Genomic DNA, 7,548 nt, shown 5'->3' on the forward strand with positions numbered 1-7,548 from the left:
GGAAGGAAGGAAGGAAGGAAGGAAGGAAGGAAGGAAGGAAGGAAGGATTTATTAAGTATTTTCTACATGTCAGATACTAGAAAGTACTTTACAAATATCTCATTTGATCCTCACAATGACTTTGGGAAATTTGTACTATTATTATCCTCACCTTACATTTGGGAAAATTGAGGAAGCTGGAAATTTCATGTTTTGTCCAGAGTCATACAGCTAGTATATCTATGAGGTAATGAGGGTGTATTCTTAGTGTGTGGTATGGCTAGTGCAGAAGCATAATGGAGTGTCTCGTGTGAGGCATGAGAGGTTCAGTTCGGTTGAATCTCTGTGTATGGGAGAGGGAACAATCATCAACGAGGCTGGAAAGAGAATTTGAGCCAAATTGTGAAAGGCATTAAAAACTCAACAGTGGGATTTCTGTTTTATCTTAGAGGCAATAAAGAGCCACTGCAATTGGTTAAGTAGGAGAGTTAAAAGGTGAGATCAGGCCTTAAGGAAATCGCTTTGGCACCATGGGTAGGAACAGGATTGGGGAGGGACTTGAGGCAGGGAGACCAGAGAGGAGGCTTTTCATAGTGTAGGTGAGAAGTGATAAGTATCTGAACTAAGGCAAGCTATATGAGTGGAGAGAAGAATGTAAGGGCTGTACAGTTAGAAAGAATAGGATTGGGTGACCGGATACATTTGGTGAGGGAGAGGGAGGAGTCTTGGATAAAAGTCATGTTTACAAGCTTGGGAGTTTGTGCCTTCTCAACAAGCATATATCAACTATGATATGTAAGGTGCTGAGGATTCAAACATAACAAACATAATAAAGACAACAAATATAAATGCCTTTATCTTTAAGAAGCTTACATTCTATGGGCAGGAGATTTTGCTTCGTGATTTCCTATGGATTTTTGCACACTTGTTGGACTGGTCTGGATCTCCTGCTTAGTTGTTAGCTCTCCATGTATTCTTTTCCTTAACTCCAAGATTTCTACCTTGCTTATCATGTTTTGTTTTGTTTTGTGGCATCTGACACTCTGATTTCATTCATATGTATCCAGCTGCTTTCGTGTCACTCATGATATGTTGCCCCACATCACTGCCCAATTGTTTGAGCACACTCTTTTCAGGGAACCTCACGGATGGATAGATCAGGACAGCAAAGTAAACACCATGAGACCAAGATCACTCATGCAGAACTCTGTAAAATAAAACATGTTTCTGAGCACAGCTGGGCCCTGGGAACATTTGAAATAGCTTTTAGTTCCAGGAATCTTTGTATTTGAAAGAGTATACACTACTTCCCCAGATTTTGGTATGAGGAAAGAGAGAATGGTCTCTATAGTACTTGAAATTCTAACCCAATTTTCTCTATCTCTGAATCACACTCTACATTGACATGTCAAACTCAAATAGAAATGAGACACATCAATCTGACCATAAGGATCTCTTTGGGTTCATGCTGATTTAGTTTTAAGTGTAGTATTATCTATGCATCCAAATATTTATAATGACAATTTTTGTAATGACTAAGAATTAAAAATGAAGTTGATGCCTATCAACTGGGTGATTGGCTAAACATATTGGTGTATGTGAATGGAATGGAATATTACTGGAGTATAAGAAATTATGTGAGTCATGAACATAGAAAAGCCTGAAAAATCTAGATGAACTGATGCAGAGGGAGGTCAACAGAGCAAAATAATATGTACAGTAACAGCAATAATGTAAATGGAAAGAATAACAGCAAAAAATCAAAAGGAAATGTAACACAATTATAAAGATCAAGTGAAACTAAACAAAGAGATATTTAATCTGGTTCTGGCTTTACTCAGGTGTGTTGATGGTTACCTATATGATTCTTCTCCTTTACATGACTTCCAGAGTGGTTTTCTCATTCACCACTTTACACGGATTCCTTCCTGATCATCTTTAGTGGCTTCTTTAGCTGGTTAGATGCAGACTAGTTTCTCCCTAAAATCCTGAGTTCCCCAACCTCTTGTCCTGTGAAGTCTCCTCAATTCCTAATTCAGGCCCTTATCACATGGCCCTTCTCACCTGGTCTATTATAATAGTCTAACTGATTTCTCTATCTCCAGTTTGTCCATTCTTCAACCCATCCTTTACACGACTGGCAAGTAGATGTTGCAGTTCACCGCATAATAATCACAGGTATTATGCCAATTTTGCATGTTAAAATATGGGTTGTAACCATTATGTGAAGTTTTCAAAGATAAAATTGTACCAGTATTACTAAAAATAATTTATTACTATACTGATTTTAGGGTAAGATTAGGTTGCATGGAATACTTGTGAATATAAATTTTATTGGTAAGATTGTATTGATCTAAAGTCAGATTCCTCAGCTTGAGGCTTCTCAATGGGATTACCTGCTTTAAAAGAGATATCATTATCACTTGCTAAGGTTAATGCCCACGTTATTTTTAAGTCATTTTTCATTCACGTCCTACTCTCTGTGATCCAATTTGGGGTTTTCTTGGCAGAGATACTGGAGTGGTTTGTCATTTCCTTCTCTGGTTCATTCTGTGGATGAGGAACTGAGGCAAACAGGGTTAAGTGGTTTGCCAAGGGTCACTTAGCTAATAAGCGTCTGAGACCAGATTTGAACTTATGAAGATGAGTTGTCCTGACTTCAGGCCCAGTACTCTATCCACTTGGATCGCCATCCTTAATCCAATTTCCACCTGTGAGGGAAGACCAGAGGGGAATAAACATTTGTTGAATGCTGACAATGTTTCAGGTACTGTGCTGAGCTCTTTACAAGCATTATCTCATTTGATCATCACAACTCTGGCATCCAGGTTTTTTTTTATCCCTTTTTTAAAATTGAGGAAATTGAGGCAGATGGAGGTTGACTCACCCAAGGTCACTCAGGTAATATCTGAGCCCATATTTGAACTTGTCTTTCTCAGCATTTTGTCTGCTTCCTTGCCTACCTGCCTCTAATGATGACACATACCTTTTTATTCCCAGTAATGAAGGGCAGAATGAAAGTGTGGGATTCTGCATATGCTTCTAGAAAAGGTCATTGCGTTAATTTCAGTGCTTTTATTTTCTTTTTACAAGGGCCAGTTATATGGTGGGAAATTATTGAAAAGTGATCATGATGGTGAAAAAATCAGTGAATTCCTTTTTTGTAAATTTTCTGTGCCTCCCTATACTTCCCCACAACTTTCTCACTATAGTCTCTTTAAATCGAACTTCCACTGCCACCACACTATTGAAATTGTTCTCCCTAATTATTCTCCAATAAGTAGGAGGCAAAGACTCAAGTCAGATGAAATGATAATACAAATCCTGCCTCTAAAACTCACTACCTAGGTTACCTTGGACAAATCACTTCTCCTCGAGGCCTGGACTTCATTTTCATCATCCCCAAAATGAGGGTTGGGTTGGTTGATCTCTGACTTTCTTTCTAACTATAGATCTCCCATCTTCAATGTTATTGTTGTTATTGCTTTTATTCTGTGATTGACATCATTGGTCATCTGGTCTAACCCCATTGCTTTTCAGATGCAGAAGCTAACTCAGTTTAATCACAGTCCAAACAACAAAAACACAAAAACAACAGCAACAAGAAGTTGACAAATGACTATTTTAATGTCAGACACTCAGAAATAGCTTTATAATTGATTAATACTAATGGGGGAATGTTAAATAACCTCTTTTCCTATTACTGTTCAGTATTTCTATGTCATAACCCCTTGACACCACGATGGTTTCCCACTTCTCACCCTACTCCTTTGTTTGTACTTTAGTCACTTGGTATTGGGGATAAAAAAAAGAATGAGTCATTTTGTGGCATATAATTAAAGTCCTAGAGAGGAATTTAAGAATAATCTAGTCACAGAAGCACTGAGTTGGAAGGTACACCAGAGGTCAGCTAATCCAGCCTATACCAGAAAAAGAAATCCTCCTGTGATATATCTATCTACTGCCTCAACAACCTTTACTAAATGCTTGTTGAATGACTAACTCAATGTTGATTCACATAGTTAATCCAATCTTTGTTAAAGCTGGTTGGTGAGAGAGAACCCATGTCCTCCCGGGCAGTACATCCCCTTTGTAATATGAAGTAGTTCTGTTGTTGAGAAGGGTTTTGCTTGGTTATTCGTTTTCTAACATCAAGCTTTAATTTGTCTCTTTGCAACTTTTACCTATGCTTCCAGGGCCAGTTCTACCTTGAAGGATGGCAAGTCAAATCCCTCTTTCACCTGGCAAAATATCTCTTAAAATGCTTGAAGATAGCCCTCGCGACATTCTAAGTCTTCAGGGTCAGCATATCAGCCATTTTATCTGATCTTCATAGGATATGATTTCCATACCCTCTCATCATCCTGGTGTCCCCTGTGGACATGCTGCAGTTGATGAACCTTTTCCTAGTCTGATGGCACAGTGGATTAAATGTTAGACCTGGAGTCAGGAAGTTCAAATCTGACCTCAGACACTTATTAGCTGTTTGACTTTCACCAAGGCACTTAGCCCTGATTGCCTCATCTGTAAAATGAGTTGGAGGAGGAAATGGCAAACCATTCCAGCATCTCTGTGAAGAAAACCACAAAAGGAGTCACAAAGAGTCGGGCATGATAAAAATAAAATGTGGCTTTCAGAAATAAAGAAACTACTCTTTACTTTACAAAGAAGGAGACTGATAATTCATATAAATGCTAGTAGACAAAGTTATGAAGTGAATTTCTTAATGTGAAAGTCAGGACTTGAACCTGGGTTTCCAGATCCCCAGTGTTTTCTCTTCTTTCTTTTAAAATAGGAATTTAAGAAGCATCAATGTTCATAAACATATCAACATACCCCCCACACCCAATACAGGAATGAATATGAAGCTGCAAGCATTTGCTAGATAGATTTTGAGGTGCATATGTTTCTCTTAACACAGTATTAAGAAAAGTTTCTGATTTTCATTCATCTTTCCTTTTGCTCTTATATTTGTAAATTTTCTCTGACATTTTTTTCTTTTTTCTTCATTATTATTATCCACCAACAACCCTCCACACCAAATTAAAATGGAACAAATAGTGGAGTCAGGCAAAAGTAAACCAAATCAAAGAATGCTTTTGCCATATTTGAAAAATCTGTGGTCAATTCACCTCTGCCAGGAGGTGAGGGCGTGGTTTGTCATCATTGTTCCAAAGTTGGTGTATCACTGTTCATCTAGTCCAAGCATACCTCAATAAACTGCAGTTACTCCCTATTACTCTGGGGACCAAATGCAAACTCCTTTGTTTGGAATTCAAAGCCCTTTGTAACCTCCCTGTACACCCATATTTTAAGTCTTCTTTTAGTTCATGCAACTCAAGCACTCTGATCCAGCAACATTGGCTTCTTTGCTCTTCCAAAGGAGAAACTCCATCTCCCAAACCCTTGACATTTTCCTATCCCCCATGCCTAGAGTTCTCTCCTTCATCACTATTTACTAGTTTCCCCAACTTATTTCAAGTCTCACTTGGCCCCAAGTGGGCCTTGAGCTAATTAAAATTCCACTTTCCATAGGAACCATTTCCCAATCCATTTAATTTTAATGTCTTGCCTTCCCTTTGTTGATTATTTCCTATAAATCCCCATCTATAGCTTGTTCATACATAACTGTTTCCTTTTTTCTCCCCCATTCACTGTGAGCTCTGTTTGGGTAGAACTCTCTTTTTCCTTTCTTCTTCACATCCCTTAGCTTAGCACATAGTAGGCACTCCATAAATATTGATTGACCAACTTAGCACAACATCTGCCACATAGTAAGTACCTAATATAAGCTTATTGACTGATTTTTTTAGTTGCTTTCATTTACGTGGTTATGATCATTGTGTAAAGTATTTTCCTGATTCTGTATGCTTAAACTCTGTATCAGTGCATTCAGGTCTATTCAGATTTCTCTAAATTTATAATTCACAGTCAATTCTTATACCGTAATAATAATCAAATCACATTAAATAGCATTATTCACTCATCTATTCACCAATTTAATTTTGTCCCTGTATCAGCAATGCCATATTCACAATGCCTATAGAGATTACAAATATGCTGATATAATTATCCATCACAAAATACGTCAGGTTTACCATTTGGGGAAATAAACTAGAAAATTTATTAAGATACCAAAAGACTGAGTCCCAAAACCAAAAAGTGAAAGCCATCAGAGTAGTTATGACATTGGCACAGGTAGATAAAGTAGAAAGCACCCACATTTTCAAGCCTTTAAAACAGAACAGGCTACCTCAGGCAAAGGTCCTCCTCTCCCCACTCACAGCAACCACCCAGCGTGCTCGAAGAGCGCTCCCAGCAGCTCCGGCCCCTGGCAGTCCTCAGCAGGAGTCCTTAGCAGAAAGTCCTGCTCCCAGCAGCTCCGGCCCCTGGCAGTGCTCCGCAGGGGTCCTAACTCAAAAAAAAAAAAAAAGGCAACCGCCGCCAACTGCCAACCGCAGGACCGTTAGCTCGGCTTTTCACTTTCTCTTGCTCTGCTATGTCAGCACGTCCATGGGGCATGGGAGATCTTTAAATCCCATAACCCTTACAGTCCCCTTACTTTCTAGTTCTTTACTATACCAAGAAGTGTTGTTCTCCATTTCTGTTTCTGTCTCTTTCTATCTCTCTAATATTTGTCTAACCTATACCTTTCTATATCTATAGCTATCTATATCAAATACAGCCCTCAGCTTGAGGACCTAGGGGGCCACATGGAGCCTCCAGGCCACAGGTTTCCCACACCTGATTGTTACCGCTAAGAATCTTTCTATCCACATATCCATCCTTTCCATCTGTTTACAACCCCTTTGTGATACTAGCAATATCATAATGTTGGGTTATAGAATATGTACAGATTAAGAACTTCAGAGACATAATTCCAAATAGCTTTCCAGAATGGTTGAACCAATTTCCAGCACCAACACTGCACTACTCTCCCTGTCAACCCACAGTCCTTTCGACAATGGTCATTTTGTTTTCATAATTTTTGCTCTCCTGGCATGGCTATGAAACCATCTCAAAGCTGTTTTAATTGGCATTTCTCTTTTGCTATTTTTGTTTTGCCTTTTTATTAAAATAATAATTAATAGTTTTCATTTTTTTCCTTTGAAAGCTACCTATTTATATTTTTTGACCATTGATCTATTAGGGAAATTCTTATTTTTATTTCACATTGTTCTTCCCACTCCTCTATGCTGGTTCTCAGCCAAAGAATCTATATACCATGTAAAATCTCATAAACATGCTGCTGACACTTCAGCTTACTGAGAAAAGCCAAAATGGAAACCCAAGTTGAGGAACTGGAATTTCATGTGAGTAAAGGTATTGAAACATGATATCCAATTTTATAAATTTGCATTTCCCTGACCTGAAAGCCAATAGCTTTGTGTTACACTATCTACTGACCACAAATGGCATGTAAGATGATGAAGTAAGAAGTCTGGGGATTCAGACTGGTTATGGCTAGCTATATGGAAGACTACTATAGCTTACGTGAACTATTGCATTAACCCAATTTGTCTCCATCCATCCATCCATCCATCCATCCATCCATCCATCCATCCATCC

The 7,548-nt window shown here is 38.5% G+C and overlaps 1 long non-coding RNA gene across 2 annotated transcripts in view; it reads left to right on the top strand.

Moving 5' to 3' along the window:
• Positions 1 to 5,213, top strand: part of LOC138146208 (uncharacterized) — a 13,800-nt gene extending 8,587 nt beyond the window's left edge. For both annotated transcript variants that reach the window (XR_011164414.1, XR_011164415.1), the window contains exons 2-3: positions 2,085 to 2,157; positions 4,176 to 5,213. This is a non-coding gene — a long non-coding RNA (uncharacterized lncRNA). The remainder of the gene's footprint in view (positions 1 to 2,084; positions 2,158 to 4,175) is intronic.
• The last annotated feature ends 2,335 nt before the right edge of the window (positions 5,214 to 7,548 follow it).

Source organism: Petaurus breviceps, unplaced genomic scaffold (genome assembly GCF_028583685.1).
Source record: "Petaurus breviceps papuanus isolate PSGF00001 unplaced genomic scaffold, PetGlider_PUasm1.0 139, whole genome shotgun sequence".
Lineage (NCBI taxonomy): Eukaryota > Metazoa > Chordata > Mammalia > Diprotodontia > Petauridae > Petaurus > Petaurus breviceps.